The sequence below is a fragment of the Schistocerca cancellata genome, chromosome 3 (assembly GCF_023864275.1).
Source record: "Schistocerca cancellata isolate TAMUIC-IGC-003103 chromosome 3, iqSchCanc2.1, whole genome shotgun sequence".
NCBI classification, from domain to species: Eukaryota; Metazoa; Arthropoda; class Insecta; order Orthoptera; family Acrididae; genus Schistocerca; species Schistocerca cancellata.
Window position 1 is genome coordinate 48038448 of NC_064628.1, and position 19293 is coordinate 48057740.

Genomic DNA, 19293 nt, shown 5'->3' on the forward strand with positions numbered 1-19293 from the left:
GCCAATGCTTGGACAGCTGTCCCAGGGTATAAGTCATGATAAAGAGAACTAATTAGTATCTCCACAACCATCTACATGTTGTTGTAAGTAGGCGATAATCATAAACAGGCATTTCTTAGCACATGCAGCAAGAATGACCATTACACCTAAGAATAGCTGCATCAGTAGTTTCACAGAAGTTAAGAGTGAGAGGGAAAATGAAGAAAACTGCTGAAGTAGAGGCCTCTGCTCATGAGATAGAAGTCTGCGTCTGCAGGGTGGAGCATGGTGATGTAAAACACTGTTGTTCCTTACCGTACGAAGAAGGGCAGTGATGTTTAGCTTTCAGCTGGATGCTGTTGCAACCAAATGTACAGCTTGTTAGTCTGAATGCTAGAAGCAATCATCCAGCAGAGAAGAAGAAGGGGAAGGATGCAAAATGGAGTTGGTCGGAGGCACCACGAAGGAGAAAAGCCCCGAAACATTGTGCTGTCAGAATACTTTAAAAGCCTCAGGTTTTCGTATTCCAAGTATTTCTCAGTCAGAGTGTTAGGATTACGTGTCGCTCAACACCAACCTTGGGTAATGTCCAATTTAAGTCTGTTTTCTCACTTGTAATGTTGCTCTCAAATGTTTGTACTTAATGAAGCACTCGGAGATTCTTCTTCTGTTCTCTCTCATCTATTTTTATAAATGGTCTTCAGTGTAGTAGTTAAGTTGGAATAAAGTAATTGATTGTTATGAAACTCTAGAATTCCTCGAGTCTCCTATAATATTGTGAAAGGACAGTTGCTACTCACCATATAGTGGAGATGGCGAGTCAGATAGGCACAACAAAAAGACTGTCACAAAGTTGTTTTGTTGTCCGCATCTGTGACCCAGCATCATTGCTATATGGTGAGTAGCAACTATCCTTTTCATAATATTGTCATCATTCCATCCTGAATTTTCGATTGTTTGAGTCTCCTACAAGTATCCTCCAAGAGTCCCAAAATCCATGCCACTTGCAGGTGCTCCCTAGTGGCAGTGTTTGGTGCTGACCCACGCAGCTACCTGCTATCACTGGATGTTTGTCTTTCGGCATTTGCTCCTGACTGCTCGAAAACTATGTCTCGCCTGAAGCTCCCCTTAAGTTCTCATACACTTCATCTAGCCTATATCAGAACATTACAATGCATATGACTTGACTGCAGTACGAGGTGGTGTATGGTGGGTTGGTGTATGGGAGTGTCTTGCTCCTGTGTTGACCAGAAGGAAATGACCCATGGGGTGCAGGATTGGGAGCTGTATGGCAAGGATATTCTGTTGGTCGGGTGCTTGGCAAACCACGACTTTGGTTGATGTGGGTACGATTTAAGATACAATGTCCCTCATCTCGGGGCGTAATGAGAGGTAGTTGAAAGCCTGGTGAAGGGTGTGGTTGAGCTTTTTGTTGATCTTTTCAAGGCCAAGGTGATACTAGCTGATCAGAGGAGTGCTGGTCGGTGGCTGGTTAACAGGTTTACTGGTGTTCCAGGAGATGACACAGCAGATCTGTCTGTGGATGAGCTTGATAAAACCTTATTGACAGACAGTATCCTGTTCACATCATGCAGTGTTCTACTGCCCACCCAGTTTACAGAATGTCCTTATCCGTCCCTATTCCAAACCTACTCCGAATGCACCCCATGGTTCATTCCCTTGTGGTTAACTCCAGTGCAAAATATGTCACACACACCTAACCATCTCCTATCACAGTCCACTCACTGGCATTTCCTACCCAATAAAAGGCAGGGCCACATTTAAAAGCAAACATGTTATATATCAGCTATGCTGCAGTTACTATCCAGTGTTCTATGTGGGCATGACAAGTAATCAACCATCTACTCACATGAATAGTTACCGCCAAACTATGGCAAACTGCAAATATGACCAACCAGTTGCCGAACATTTTGTGCACCACAACACAGGTGACTCCCACAACTACTTCACTAAGGGAGCCATTTGGATACTCCCTGGCAGCGCTAGTTTCTTATAACTACACAGGTGGAAATGGTCTCTCCACCATATCCTGCACTTGTACAATCCCCTTGCCCTAAACCTCCATTTAACTGTTTACCACTGCCTCACCTGACCTTTTCCCTTCTCTCATCTGTTTACAGCATTCCTTTCCTGTCCAGATTATGTCCTGCTGCTCCCACCCCCCCCTCCTCCCGCCTCGTGTCATGTGTCAAGTGGGCTCTCTCTCCCCCCCTCTTTTCCCTCTCCCCTCCCTCCCTCCCCCTCTCCATTCCCCTCCCCATCTCCCCTCCCCTCTCTCCGTCCCTCTTCTCTCCCCTCCCCCTCTCTTCCCCTCCCCCTCTCTCACTCTCACCTCCCCCTCTCCATCCCCCTCTCCTCCCAGTCTACCTCCCCCCATCTGCCACCTCTTCCTCACCTTCTCCTCCTCTTACCCGCACCTTCCCCACTCCCCTCCTCACTCCCCTTCCCCTCCCCACTCCTCTCTCCCCCTTCCCCTCCCACCCCCTCCCTCTCTTGCCTCTATCCCTCTTCCCTCACTCCCTCCCCCTCCTATCTCCTCCCCTCTCTCACCCCTCCCCATCTTCCCCCTTCACCCCTCTCTCTCACCCCTGTCCCCCCTTTCCCTTCCTCTCTATCTTCTGAACTACTTTTGTCTTGGTGTGCAGCCACTGTGTCATCTGTCGAAAGATCTTCCCCACATTAATCCCACTATCCCTCCTTGCCTTGTGCGTCCTTCTCTACATCCCCAGCACCTGCGGCTGTGCAGGCAACTGCTCTCAATAATCAATAATCATTAGTCAACCTTTCTATAGTTGTGGGAGAGTGTGCTTGGGAGTTTGTGTAGTTGTGTGTGTGAATATGTGCATTTTTGCTAGAGGAAGGTAAAGAGCTCAAAAACTAGTGTGAATAATGTTTTCTGTTGCTTGTTTACATGTGTGATACATCAGTCCTCTACAGTCCTTATTTTATGTTTTAGTTCATCCAGAAATTTCCATTGTTGTTATATGGCAGGCAGTTATTGTTTCAATGTGAAAACAAATCGACTTTTTCAACTTTAACTGCCATGCATGCCATAAGCTATATTAGATCCTGCCAAATATATAACTGAAGCTGATTCCTTATACTGATCTCCTCCTATAGCAGACCATAGCAGAGTGAGCGGATTATTGACATTTTTTATAAAACTGTGCTAGAGTTAATTCTTATCTCTAGTATTGAATAATTTCTGTGATTCAAAAGTCCTTAACTTTAATGGCAGATTTCAAAAGAAATGTCCAGAATGTCTATTCCAGTGATAAAACTGTAAATGAAATTCATGAATTTATTAAGTAGTGAACAGACCCAAATCTGAATACAAGAATGTTTTTATTCTGTCTGTATGTTTCTGCAAAATAGTGTAGCTTTACTTGAATTTATAAAAACAATAAAAACTCATAAAAGATGTGTATTCACTATATTTCTGTCTTAAATTACACAATTTTTCGATTTTTTTATGCTTCTAAAATAGCTGCTAAGTATTTTTGCAAAAACTATAGCCCATGTAGGAAGGTGTTATCACACAGAGAGGTGGAGCAGTAGAGAAGTGTGGAGGGGACAAGATTTACATAAGAAAGGCAGTAGAGAGTGGGCAGACAAAGTCTGCATTGCAAGGCCTTGTTGCTGTGAGCAACAATCAGTTTCATTTGTTGGTTATGTGTTCCATTGATTGTTCTCACAGTAACCATTATGATGTGGAATGTGTCAAGTGCATAATAAATGCATACATGAATAAATTTTTTTATGCTTAAAATTTTTATCATGTACCCAATACTATTAAATGGCACAATACTCATATATTATACCTATAAATTTATTTGTTCCTATTCAAGAATTCATGTATGGTCTGTCAAACATTTTATTTCATGTGGTAATTTATCAAAAAGTTTTACAGCACCATATTTTACCCCTTTCTGTGCCAAAGATAGGTAAAGAAGAGGACAATGTAAGTCTTTCTTCCTTCTAGTATCATAATCATGAATGTCACTGTTGTTTTTAAAATGGTTCATGTTGTTGAGAACAAATTTCATTAGTGAGTAAATGTACTGTGAGGCTGTTGTAAGAATTCCTAACCTTCTAAACAGATGCCTACAAGCTGTGTGACTATGAGTCCCACACATTATCCTAACCTCTTTCTTCTGAACAGTGAATACATTTGCCTAAGTGTTGAGTTACCCCAAAATATAATTCCGTATGACATCAGAGAGTGAAATTGTGCTAAGTATGTTAGCTTACTAATTTCTATATCCTCAAAATTGGCAATTATTCTGATTGCAAAGTTCCTGAACCTAGGTGCTTTAGGAGATCCAAAATATGAATTTTTACAATTAAGAATCTCATCTATATGTCCACCTACAAACATAGTATGCTCTACCCTGGCTACTGACTTCTGTTGATGTGTTATTTTTATTGAAGGAACTGTACTCCTTGTGGCAGAAAATTTGATGTACTGTGTTTTTTCGAAGTTGAGAGCAAGCCCATTCGCAGAAAAGCATTGAACAACTTTTGCAAATTCATTATTTGTATCTTTTTCTATTGGAGTTTCTTTTACTGGATAAGTAATGATGCTTGCATAATCAGCAAATAGTGTCATGTTAGCTTCTTGTTTCAGAGAAGTTAGGAAGGTCGTTCACATATATCAAGAACAGAAGGGGACCTGGCATCAAACCCTGTGGAACACCTAATGTAATTTCACTCCAGTTAGATGAAGTGGCAAACTTCCTTAAATCATCTAAACCATAGAAAGAAACTTTTTGTTTCCTGTTTTGTAGATATGGCTTAAACCATTCATGTGCTGTTCCATTTATACCGTAGAATTGCAAGTTCTGTAATATAATGTCATGGTTCACACAATCAGATGTTTAGGGTAAGTCACAGAAAATTCCTATTGGCGATATTTTACTATTTAAAGACTTTATTACATGGGCAGTGAAATTGTATGTAGCTGTCTCAGTAGAACAGCGTTTTTGAAATCCGAACTGTGATTTACTAAGTATCCCATTACTGTTGAGATGGCTAACCACTCTTGAGTACATTACTTTCTTGGTGATTTTTGAAAATGCTGTAAGCAAAGATACTGACCGGTAATTATTGACATCTGCGGTGTCCCATTTTTCGTAGAGAGGCTATGACAATGGCATATTTTAACCTGTCTGGAAAAATACCTTGAGTTAGTGATGCATTACATATGTGACTCAGAACATCAGTTGTAAATTCTCCACATCATTTTAATATCTTGTGAGACATGTCATCTACTCCAACAGAACATTTACTTCTCAAAGATTTAATGATTTTCCTTATTCCACAAGAGGTTGTTAAGTGAAAATTAATCTAAGATTTCTCCAAACTGACTCTTCCACATGCTGCTTGTTTTTTTCTCTTGAACTGTTCTCACCAAGTTTTTTACCTACACTTAAGAAATGGTTGTTAAATACATAAGCTGCTTGTGTAGTTGTTAAATACATTAGCTGCTTGTGTACTGTTGGTTAAAATAGTCTCATTCCCCTTAATAGTAATAATACCTACCCCCGTGGTTACTTTTCCTGTCTCCCTTCTAACAACATTCCATATTGATTTTTATTTTATTGCCCGAGTTATTAATTTCATCTCTAACATATGTATCCCTTTTCTGACAACTTCTTTCAGTATGTTACAATAACTTTATAGTGTAAAATTACTCCTGGGTCTTTACTAATTCTTGCTATCTCATACAGTTTTCTTTTTCTTTCTGAAGACATTTTAATACTTTTAGCAATCCAAGGTTTCTTTGAAAAATGGTGTTACATTTAGGAATTTTTTTGGGCAACAATGTTCAGAAGGGGATATAAACTTATCAAGATATATGTTGCATTTATCATTAGCATTTGGCTCATTATATACATCTCCCAATTAACATTTCTTAAACTGCTTTGAAGTGCTCTATAGGTACTGGGCTGAGCAACCTTACACTGTTACTTAATGGTTTCTGAACTGTACACCCTGCTGGGTTTTGTAAGTCAATCAATTGTGCATCATGGTTTGATAATCCATTTGTCACAGGGAAAGCATGTGTTAGTTCTGCATCCTCTTGCTTTACAAATACATTATCTATTAGAGTGCTACTGTCTTGAGCTATACGTGTAGGGAAATTGATCATTGATTCTAAGTTACATGTCATTAATAACACTTCTAGTTCACTTTTCCTATCAGAATTGCTTAGAAAGTTTATATTGAAATCACCACAGATTAATAACTTCTTCTTTCTGTCTGACGGACAGCATAATAGGAAGTCAAACGTTTTTTATGAATAGCTCCCATTCTCCTAATGGGGACCTGTGCGCTGTTGCTAATATCAACATACACTAGCTAGCTGTAGTTCACATGCACAAACTTCAAAGTGCTGATCAACACAAAATTTGCTTACTTCTACAGTTTTGTATTTGTACCCTTGTTTTGTGTAAATGGCAATTCCTCCTTTATCCATGCTAGATCTGCAAATGTAAGATGCTGAATTATACCCATTTGTACTGACACTTTCCATCCCCACAGTTACATGGTGTTCAGACAGACAAAGTATATCAATCACATTCTTATTTTTGAGATCATCTAAACACACTAACAGCTTATCTACTTTATTTTTTATTTCCCTGGTATTTTGGTGAAGTAAGTTGATAGTACCCATAGCTTTATCTCTATTTGCTGTACATATGGCTTCATTTGTACTATTTTTCGTGATTGTTGTCTGTCTGGACTTTGGCTTTAATCTAAAAAAACCTGTTTGCCTGGTCCCATTAACCACAGCGATCATCCCTTGTGTAACTGTGGCCCTCCTTACAGTATCTACTAATAGAGAAGCGACCTTGTCTTTCCCCTTCATATTTAGGTGCAGGTGTATTCCCACTTACCAATAGCATCAACTGGAACAACACTTACATGAGATTTTGCCGGTGTCTGGGGCATCCTGTCCAGTCAGTGTTAATGTGCCTTATAGCAGTGTTTATCCAGAGCCGATCATGGCATTGAAAGAGCTCCACAAACCCCACATTTGTGTACCCATTTTCTGCTCCTGTTTTATCCAGGTCACTCCTAATGGTTTATCTTGGATTCATAGCCAGGCTGTCTCCTGCTCCCCCAATTATAATAACCTGATCTTCCTTCTCAGAGTTCCTGCATAACTGACCTAAGTTTTCTGTCACCTGGCTAAGGCTAGCACATGGTTTCACAAAACTTGTGACCTGTTACCCTGTGCCTAATTCGTCCTGAAGCCGCTGGCCTACACCCCTCCCGTGACTGCTACCTAGAAGCAGAATTTTTTTCCTATTCTAATTTAATCCCAACCTGTTTTTTTCCTTTAAGCTAATATTCTGCTTCAACCTACATTCAACTACATCTGGGTGAGACCATTCCTACATTGCCTCAGATAGCAAGCAAAACTGATGATGTGTTCAAATCTGTGAGGGGAACAACAAATTTTAAAATTTGATTTGATTTGATTTTTTATTGGTCCAGTTTTATCATACAGCACAAATTGTACAATTGATATTGGACAGGTCAAATATAAGTTACAATAATACATAGTATAAGCAAAATAGTAGGCAAATTAAAAATAGGTACCTATTACAATTAATTTTGTTACGTATTCAGAAATTCTCTGGCAGAATAGAAACAGTGCTTTATTAGAAATGCCTTTAGTTTAGCTTTAAATATTGGATGAGTAGTATTTTTTATTTCCTCTGTTATCTTATTATGTAGTATTACACCAATGTTAATTATGCTCCTCTAATAGATGGTTGTTCTGTGATATTTTTGATGTATATTTGATTTCCCTCTGGTACCATAGTTGTGTACATTTTTGTTCTGTAGCAGTTTGCTTATTTTCAGGAGGTAGTCCCTAGTGAACAAGACAGTTTCATAAATGAATAAACTTGGAACACTTAGAACACCAAGCTCAGTAAAATGGGATTTACAGGACTTTTTAAGGCCACAAATTATTCTTAGAGCCCTTGTTGCATTCTAAAAACCTTTACACTATGCATTGAGTATCCCCAGAAAACGATCCCATATCGGACTAGTGAGTGGAACTGTGCATAGTATGCCTGCAGTACTGTTGTTTTGCTTGTTGTAGCCTTTAAAATTCTTAGGCCATAGCACACAGATGATAGTTTTCTAGACAAGTTATTTATATGTGTGTCCCACTTTAAGTCCTGCTGAACCAATAGACCCAAAAATTTTGTGACACATTTTCTAGGGGATCATTTTTTAATTGTGCTTGAATAGACATTTGATTTGTTGGAGGAATTAAATGAAAATTGACACACACAGTTTTTTCAGTATGTATAATGAGTTTGTTTTTTTGTGAACCACTCAGAAAGTCTTTCCATAGAAGTTTCTGCTGTGGACTGCAAAATTTCTGGATTGGATCCAGTGAGCAATATGCTGGTGTCATCGGCAAACAGGATGGTTTTTGTGGGACTCGTATATTCAACTAAGCCGTCCACATAAATCGAGAAGAGTAATGGACCTAAGATTGAGCCCTGCAGTACACCATGTTATATTGTTAATTCGCTAGAAAGAAAGGAGTTGTTTCTTATTTTATTAATTTTGTTGAATTCATACTGAAGTGACACTTTCTGCCTGCGGTTTTTTAGGTATGAACACAACCAGCTATGTGCTACCCTCTTACTCCCCGTCTTTCTAATTTTTTGAGCAGAATGTTATGGTCTAGGATATCAAAGGCTTTTGATAGATCTAGAAAAATATCTGCAGCTAATTTATGTTGATCAAGGGATTTTAAAATGCAGTCTAAGAATTCGAAAATTGCTGTCTGTGTAGATTTAGACTTTCTAAAACCGTGTTGTTGTACTGTAAGCAGTGCATGTTTATTTATGAAACTTAAAAACCTGTCACAGAAGAGTTTTTCTAGAATTTTTGAGTAGGAACTTAACTGTGACACGGGTCGGTAGTTTGATATTTTTTTCCGAAGAACCTTCTTTTAGCATTGGTGAAACTTTTGCTATTTTAAAAATATCTGGAAATACACCAGTTTTTAAAGAGAGGTTGAAAATTTTTGACAAGGGGTTTTCTACGTGGTGAGCACATGTTTTTAATATGAAATCAGGTACTTCATCAAGGCCACTTGACATTTTATTGCTTAATGATTTAATTTTACTTAAAATTTCATTGTGGTTTGTTTCATAAACATACTACATAGAAGCAGTCAAGATCACTGACTTGCTGGAAAAACTTGGGACTGGTCCTTGACAGTGTACTTTGTAACCTCCCCCTCACTTACCGACCTTAATGACAGTGAAAAATGAAACCGCGTGTACCTAATGGGAGTTTTGGAAAAGCAATCGTCACCGAAGTTAACCTGTCGGTAAAGAGGGAGGAAAGGGTTACATCTAAATGAAAGGAAATGTGCTAATGAAACTGGTGGAAATTAATTTTGAAAAGGGGTAAAGTTAATAAAGAAAGTAAATGTGCAGCCGTTACGTTAACAATTAACTAGCGGTAATTAGGTATTTGAGATTTGGGGGAAATCACGGTCGCCAGTCCTAAGGACAATTACTATAGTAACTGAAAAAGAAAGGTTATTACACATATAATTAGCACTAGAAGCATGGCAACTGAAGGTTGACACGCGTAGTGTGAAAACCGAAAGTTTGTCAGAAGTAATAAATTTCGCTACACCCTGACTTAATTTAGCAAAAGAATTAATAAAACCGGAAAATCGAAAGTTAATTTAGTGACTGAAGTTAATAGTGAGCTTTCTTTCTGAAGCACATCGAAATTCAGTAAAATACGGTTAGTCTTGGACTACCTCAACAATCATTTCAAAAGCTACTTGAATCTACGCAATTTAGAAAGAAGAGATTTAACTTTGAGCCTGAATTAAATGATTCTGAACAATTAACAATAGTAAAATTTAGTACGTACCAAGCTGAGCTGCAGTCACAGGTAAGCTAAAATATGGTAACAAAACTCGCACTCTTAATTTGTGCTTGTGTAATCTGAATATTGTAGCCAGCTAACTGAACTTTGAAATTAAAGCAGTGAAATAGAATTAGCTATATTACTTTAGTGCTGGCGTTTAAATTTCTACGACACTCGGGTTCATTCCGGAAAAGGAAGGGACCCTGCTTGGTAATGCAATTGGGACAATGAGCAACAAAGGTTCATGCTAAGTTGCTGTAATTTTGCGAGGCAAATGGAACAAGATTAAAAGCTGAGGTCTGCCATACAGTTCTAAAACTGTACTTGCTTCCAGTCTTCCTTGTTGGTGGATTGAAGGTTTGAAGCCGTCGACCGAGGAGGTGGCGACAGTCACTCATTGTCGGCCGTCGCTGTTGCAGAAGCTGGATGTTGGCGCGCCTTCTTCTCGACACGGTCACCAGACGAAACGGGCTCTTGATGTGCGCTAGTTAATGTTTCCCGTCCGCAACACCATGTCAGAAACTATCATCGCAAGTCGAGTGCAATTACATGCTGCCAAACCCCGAAAGCGCGGCAACTCCCGGGAGCGTCACACGACACACCTGCTCCACTCGCTACTCCAGCCAGACTCCTTCCGCTCAGCCCGCGCTCCACGCGGCAGAGTTAACACTACCAAAGATCCTACACACTTTGATTCTTCACACGACCTATCGACGTAATCGTTAGATAGCAGTTTTCCCTAGGCAAGACCCAGCGTAAAAATACAAATAATATTTACGAAACAAACCAATTATACATCGACATAAATGCATAAATATACAAATAGTAAAACAATTACAATATACAAAGAGACAGAAATTTCATATCTTGAGGTAACAAAGCAAGGAAAAAAAATAGTACAATAGATGGAAATAGGAGGCTATGCATTTCCGGCGTTACACGTGCCCCACATTGTCTGAGGATGTTCGTGTAACGTAAACAGACTCAGAAAATGTCCCAAAAAAGAAACAGCGGAAATGCATATGCTCAAAACATCAAAAAAATTTAGCATTCGTCTAATTAACCATAACCCAATTTTTTAGACAATAATAATTAAGTGGAGACACTCCTAATCTTATTCCACTCTGTCATCTTGCACAAAATAAAACAGGTTGACAACATATCAAAATTCATAGAAAACATAGAAAATGGTTTAGCTACTCCAAAATCATTATAATTCGTAACTCTATAAGAAATGGAATACTATTTGCAAAATTGATCAGAGTACATGGTCATAAAAAACAGGTATATCAAAATACGCAAACTAATAATTAATTACATATAATACACAATTTTATGTAACCTTTTCATAATTAATATTCTCGTCATGTCCAATTAACGCTAAACAAGAAAATAATATACAGCAGATAAAATAAAACATAAATATTGACAGTAGAATTCTTTCAGCTGTCCAGGAAGAGAAACAGTTCCGCCTTCCGTACCCGCAAGTACAAAGAATGCCGACAGCGGCACAAGAGCCGACAGCGGCACAGAGCCGACAGCGGCTTCGCCTCGCAAGTATTGTTGCGCTCGCCTGTGCGGCACGCTTGATCTCACCTGCCTGTGTGACGGTATTTCCAGAACGTCCGTTTCACTGAATTCTTTAGGAAAAACTCACTCCCGAGTAATCTCAAGGAGTCCCTTAATACTATCACAGTGGATAACTCAACACTGTCCATCATCACACGCATGTACTAGCCTGAAACTTAAAACAGCGTCTAAGTACATCGGCAATGACTAATAAAAACACACATTCATGAAATATTACAGAAAGTTACAAAATCATATTTACATTGCTTAATCTACTGTGACTCAGCTGAAAACTACGCAGCTTGGATTTTTCAGATGATTACTAATCAGTTACTCTTAAATCATTTAGTCAAAATTAATTACTTATTAATTACAACTTCTTTAATGACCTCTAGGTCAGGCAAAAGCATCGTAACATGGCACATCCTTAAATCTTAGACTCTGTATTTACATACTGTACAAATTACCCATTGTGTGGTATTAATCGATCCTAGGTTGGTACAATTTCAAGTCTACAATATTCCGTATACCTAATCGTTTTCCAGAGCTTGGATACTCTAAGCAATAAGCATTTGTGTGAGGTATACCAATGACTTTGTATGGTCCATTATAAACAAACTTAAATTTAGAGATTTCATTGTCTATCTCGCTCGATTTCTCATGAGCTTTTATAAGTACTAAGTCTCCGATTGCAAACTTAGCAAAACGCGTTTTAGCGTCATGACGACGTATGCGACCATCGGTTCTTAGCTTAATTATTTCTGGCAAGCAATCTTTTTTCACACCACTACTCGGTTTGGTTGGAAACACACTCTTATTCCTCATTATTACTTCATACAGGCCTCGTCTTTGTTCGTGTGTTACGTTTGACACACCGTCTACAATACTTTCCAATTCACTTTCTACACTATTGCCAATGCCGAGATTCCTCACATTACAGTAGTTCAAATTCATACCTACGTCAATAGCATCCGGCCAGTTAACAATGTGTATAGGCTGGTATTGCCTATGCACACCGTCTCCTGCCTCGTCAAAACTAACTACTATTGTTTTATCTTGTGACGTACATGTCAAAGTTTTGCTTTCGCAATTAATCACTGCACGGTACTTTAATAGCCAATCTAACCCGATAATTACTTCCGTAGTCAAGTCTGGCACGACGACAAACTCTTGTTGAAATCGTGCCCCACATATCTCGAAGTTGACAAAAATCTGTTTTGTGACCGGTTTACTGGCCTTCCCAGTAGCACCGATAATTTTCACTCCTGTTACTGGCATAACTACGATGCCGGGTCTGTCTTTCAGTAACTCAAATATTTTCCCAGATACAGCACTCAATTCTGCACCGGTGTCAATCAACACGTTTAGTTGTAGGTCATGTATATTAACAGGCACTACTATCTGTCTACACTTGTCCTCTACTGTTTCTTTATTTTCCCACAGTAAATCCTCGTCTATATCCAGGTCATTCCAGAAAAAACCATCCGGCTTTGATCCTAAATTCGGCTTATCTGGCGGCTTTTTCAGCCTCTGTTCACATACAGTTTTAATTTCAACACGTTTGTCCTGAGGCTTAGCCTGTAGCTTCGCCTCCAATACCGAAACCTTTTCCTGTAACTCGTCAACTAGTGAGTGTTGCTTTGCTATCAATTCATTAATCGTCACCTTCGTTGATTCCACTTTGGTCAGATTAATCTCATCCGCCAATCCACCTGGAGAAATGTGCCCAGTAGTATCTGCAATTACTTCCTCTGGATCTGCGCAACCCACACTGCTACCGTCTGACCGTATAACGTCAGCTCTAACCTCATACACGTTGTAATCTATGTGCTTTTCTACCAATCGTGTCCGGCTTAAAATTTTCGCAATCTTTCTCCTTAATACTCTCGCAATGTTTAAACTGGAGGTTTGCGTCGGATGGGTCGGTTACTTCTACCACTGAAACTTTCGGTAAGGTCTGCCGGTTAGGGCCAGAACTTTCCGTTACTACTTCAACATCTAACTCCTGCGGGACGAAACACGACGAATCTTGCTCGTGCTCCCCCTTAACATCAGCTATTTCTAGTAAAGTCTGCCGATTAGGGCCAGAACTTTCTATCATTTCACAAACACTATCTTCCTGCGGGACGAGACGCGGCAAATCCTGCACGCGCTCCCCATAAACACTTCTCCCATACAGACCCCTATAATCTCTTAGTTCGTCGTATAAGCGACCGAACTGCCTTAACCAGACCTCATCCCTCTCTGCATCCCCTCGCTCGATGACGGACGTTTTATCCGACATCTGACCTTCTCTCAACAATTGCGAATCATTCTTAAACTCAATCTCCAGTTCCGCTGTGGGTATTACAGCTGCCACTTTATAATCGATTTCCGGAACACTACTTAAATTGTTCTCACTGACAGTGAATGTACTACCTACTGCCGTGTATACAGCTGATCTACTACTTGTGGGCGCATTCCTTTCTCCTAACACTGGCACACTCTCCCGCCGTTGATTATTCCACACGGAATTTTCATAATGACGATACCTGGGTTTTCTCCTGTTATTGGGCCGCCAAAATTTCTCCACGCCCGCTCGGCCCCTCACCGGCGCGGCTAATGGTTTCCCTGTCTCGTCCCAGCAGATACGCTCCCCGGATGCTGCTGAGGCGGCTGATCACACCCTCTGGCGTTATTACTATTCTGTGAAGCCCGTATCACGTTAGTATGATACTGGTTTCTGTCATTCCTGTTATTATTTGCATTGTACCGATTGTTATTACGGTCCGAACCATTATTGTTATTGCTGCGGTATGCATTATTCCCATGGTTATCATTGTTGTGGTTGCTGTGGTACTCGTTGTTGTTACCACGGCCTCTACCACTGTCGCGATTATTGCGCCAATTGTCCTCGTCCTCAACTCTTTCCAGGAAATCATTCACTGTCCTATAATTGCTTCCTACGTAGCGTTTTGTATCATCTGGAAGCTTCTTGTAGAGTTCCCAGACTATTTCGGATTCCGTGCAGCGATCACGCAAATATTCCAACTTGCGGATCCAGCCCTCACAAAACTCCTTCATCGAGCCGCGCGAATTCGCATCGAAAGGCCTCGATACGACAAATTCGCGCCAGACACTTTGCTGTTTTTGCTCTGACCAGTATTCAGCCAGAAACAAATTTTTAAACTCGTCAAAAGTCAGGTTTGTAATGTTGAGGTTTAAGCCCCAACGCTTGGCATCACCAGCCAGCACATCAATAACCGCATTAATTTTTCTCTCATTAGTCCATGATCTGGGTAAAACTCTTTCACAATTTTTAATGAAATCCGTCGCGTGTATACCGCCTTTTTTCAAGGGGTCGAACCGCTCCTCTTTCGTCAACAATTCCGAACTATGTGCACAGATTGGCACATAGCTCTGTTTTTCGTCAAGTTTCTTTTCTAATTCCGACACTCTCGTAATTACTTGGCAAGTGGTTGTCGCAAGCGTTTCCACTACCCTCTTTTTCTCTTCGCAGGTATTAGCCTGCTCCCTCACTTTAGTGTCTACTTCGGACACTAAAGCCTTTAAAGTTTCCACCTTCTGTTGATCCTCTTTTTTCACTAATTGAATTTGTTCCGTCACCTTATTCTCGATGATCGGAGCAACTGCTTCTCCTACACTTTTCTCGATTCTGCTAATTTCGGAATCAAAACGAGTATTTATGCTCGCAATTTCCGCCTGAACGCCTATCATTTCCTGTTTAAGATTACCGATTTCGGTATTAATCACAACAATATCTTCTTTGATTTTATCAACTTTTGTATTAACAACTCCAACATTGTTGTTAACAACGTTAATAGCTTTGTTCTGATTGTCTAGCATCCGTTCAATTTTTTCAGACTGAGCTTCTTGCTTGGCAGCCCGAGCTTCTTGCTTGGCAGCCCGAGCCTCTTGCTTGGCAGCCCGAGCCTCTTGCTTGGCAGCCCGAGCCTCTTGCTTGGCAGCCCGAGCCTCTTGCTTGGCAGCCCGAGCCTCTTGCTTGGCAGCCCGAGCCTCTTGCTTGGCAGCCCGAGCCTCTTGCTTGGCAGCCCGAGCCTCTTGCTTGGCAGCCCGAGCCTCTTGCTTGGCAGCCCGAGCCTCTTGCTTGGCAGCCCGAGCCTCTTGCTTGGCAGCCCGAGCCTCTTGCTTGGCAGCCCGAGCCTCTTGCTTGGCAGCCCGAGCCTCTTGCTTGGCAGCCCGAGCCTCTTGCTTGGCAGCCCGAGCCTCTTGCTTGGCAGCCCGAGCCTCTTGCTTGGCAGACAGAGCTTTAATTTCTGCCGATTGACTCTTGATTTCGTTAATCAAAACATTCAATAAATCAGTTAAATTCCCGGAAACTACCGGTTTTACTTCCGTAGCGGCTTCCTCTTTAATTGTCCCCCCGTATTCGTCATCAAGGGATTCACATTTGATTTTCACTTCCGATTCCGAAACATTTTCTAAAGTGTGGAATTCCATTTCTGCTCTTTGTTGCGTTTCGGCGGTCGCGTCTTTCATGCTAGCCGCCTGCCCCTGAACAATGGGTACCGCGGTGCACGTTTCCCACTGTTCGACCGATTGTTCCGTACCCAAGTCTACCAAATTTTGGCAATTGTTGCCTTCACTCATTTTAATAATTTTCAATATAAATGCCAAACCTCAAATATAATTAGGATTACTCCCACTACTTATTCTCGCTGACGTAACGGCCTGTACGTAACCAGTACTTTGTTACGAGATTTGCACAATGCAAAATTCGTGTCCAGAACAACCTCAAATCCGAAGATTGTCCTGTCACCAGGTCGCCACGTGTAACCTCCCCCTCACTTACCGACCTTAATGACAGTGAAAAATGAAACCGCGTGTACCTAATGGGAGTTTTGGAAAGGCAATCGTCACCGAAGTTAACCTGTCAGTAAAGAGGGAGGAAAGGGTTACATCTAAATGAAAGGCAATGTGCTAATGAAACTGGTGGAAATTAATTTTGAAAAGGGGTAAAGTTAATAAAGAAAGTAAATGTGCAGCCGTTACGTTAACAATTAACTAGCGGTAATTAGGTATTTGAGATTTGGGGGAAATCACGGTCGCCAGTCCTAAGGACAATTACTATAGTAACTGAAAAAGAAAGGTTATTACACATATAATTAGCACTAGAAGCGTGGCAACTGAAGGTTGACACGCGTAGTGTGAAAACTGAAAGTTTGTCAGAAGTAATAAATTTCGCTACACCCTGACTTAATTTAGCAAAAGAATTAATAAAACCGGAAAATCGAAAGTTAATTTAGTGACTGAAGTTAATAGTGAGCTTTCTTTCTGAAGCACATCGAAATTCAATAAAATACGGTTAGTCTTGGACTACCTCAACAATCATTTCAAAAGCTACTTGAATCTACGCAATTTAGAAAGAAGAGATTTAACTTTGAGCCTGAATTAAATGATTCTGAACAATTAACAATAGTAAAATTTAGTACGTACCAAGCTGAGCTGCAGTCACAGGTAAGCTAAAATATGGTAACAAAACTCGCACTCTTAATTTGTGCTTGTGTAATCTGAATATTGTAGCCAGCTAACTGAACTTTGAAATTAAAGCAGTGAAATAGAATTAGCTATATTACTTTAGTGCTGGCGTTTAAATTTCTACGACACTCGGGTTCATTCCGGAAAAGGAAGGGACCCTGCTTGGTAATGCAATTGGGACAATGAGCAACAAAGGTTCATGCTAAGTTGCTGTAATTTTGCGAGGCAAATGGAACAAGATTAAAAGCTGAGGTCTGCCATACAGTTCTAAAACTGTACTTACTTCCAGTCTTCCTTGTTGGTGGATTGAAGGTTTGAAGCCGTCGACCGAGGAGGTGGCGACAGTCACTCATTGTCGGCCGTCGCTGTTGCAGAAGCTGGATGTTGGCGCGCCTTCTTCTCGACACGGTCACCAGACGAAACGGGCTCTTGATGTGCGCTAGTTAATGTTTCCCGTCCGCGACACCATGTCAGAAACTATCATCGCAAGTCGAGCGCAATTACATGCTGCCAAACCCCGAAAGCGCGGCAACTCCCGGGAGCGTCACACGACACACCTGCTCCACTCGCTACTCCAGCCAGACTCCTTCCGCTCAGCCCGCGCTCCACGCGGCAGAGTTAACACTACCAAAGATCCTACACACTTTGATTCTTCACACGACCTATCGACGTAATCGTTCGATAGCAGTTTTCCCTAGGCAAGACCCAGCGTAAAAATACAAATAATATTTACGAAACAAACCAATTATACATCGACATAAATGCATAAATATACAAATAGTAAAACAATTACAATATACAAAGAGACAGAAATTTCATATCTTGAGGTAACAAAGCAAGGAAAAAAAATAGTACAATAGATGGAAATAGGAGGCTATGCATTTCTGGCGTTACAACTTGAATGAGGTCTTCAGCTAGTGAAGTGAAGTATTCATTGAATTTTTCCACTACCAAATTTGGGTCTGTGACTTTTGAGACTTCTAGTGTTAATGATACATTCTTTTTCTTTGGAACTGAACTACAAGTTTCTTTCTTTATAACTCTCCATGTGGATCTCATTCTGTTAGATGAGTTTCTTATCAAATTGTCATTCCACATAATTTTTGCCTCTTTGACTACTCTACCATAGATTCTTTTGTAGGCTTTTGAATAATCTGTGAATTCTTGGGTTACTATATACTTTTTACAACAGTACTGCAGAAATCTGTTTCTCTCACTGGAAATTTTTATGCCTTTAGTTACCCATTGCTTATTATTGTTAGGTTTTACTGTTTTTACTACTTTTGGAAATGCTACATTAAAATAGTGGAGAAAGATGCTCTGAAAACTCGTGTACATGCTATCAACATTGTTCTGAGTGGCGATGCTTTCCCAGTTTTTCTTCGCCGGTAAGAGATTAAAAGATTTAATGTTAGCTTCAGGAAAGGTTCTCTTTTGAACTACTTTTTTTGGAACTACTACTACTTGTTGGCATTTCTATACACAGCAGCTGTGCCTCATGATCACTATAACCCATGCTCAGTACTCTGCTTGTGAAACTGTAAATTGTGTCTGATATGAATATTTGGTCAATAATGGAATGTGTGCATTCTGTTAGTTTTGTTGGGCAGTGTATTGTGGGGATCATATTGAATGTGTTGGTCATATTTATCAAAGCATCTCCGGTGCTGCTGTCTTTTAAAAAATCAATATTGAAATCCCCACAAAGCACTATCTTCATACTTAGTGTATTGATCCTGTTCAGCAGAACCTCTAGTTTATTCATGAATACTGGCAAGTTTCCACTTGGCACTCTCTATATATGTTAATAACTATGAAATTAAGCACTGTCAGTTTAGTAATGGAAAGTTCAAAGTCTTTTTCAATTGGGTCAATATAACTTTTGCTGACATCACAGAACTTTGTTTTTTCACAAAAATAGCAGAGCCACCATGTTTGGAAAACTCTCGGCTAAAATGACTTTCTAATCCATATCCTGAGATTGAGGTTAATTTTACTTCGATTTTGTAGCCAGTGTTCAATAATGCAAATTATATCTACATTTAGTGCATACTGGAGTAGTGCTTCCAACATGGAAATTTTATTTGTGAGTGACTGAACATTATGGTGTAGTATAGCAAACTCTGGGTATTTATAACTTTAGTGGAAATGGTTTCTGATTCTTTATCTAATGGCATTTCTAATACAGCACTTAAGTATTTTCAGTATCTTTCTTGTGTATGGCTTCTGTTTTCTGGTGGCAATCAGTAGGTTAGTTAACTTTTGGAGCTTGTATAAGTTTTGCTTCATCCACATCTG

General features: G+C 40.1%; 1 protein-coding gene across 2 annotated transcripts in view; it reads left to right on the forward strand.

The window, feature by feature from the left end:
• LOC126176926 (uncharacterized) overlaps positions 1-19293 on the forward strand; it is a 249579-nt gene that overhangs the window by 23767 nt on the left and 206519 nt on the right. The window lies entirely within an intron of this gene.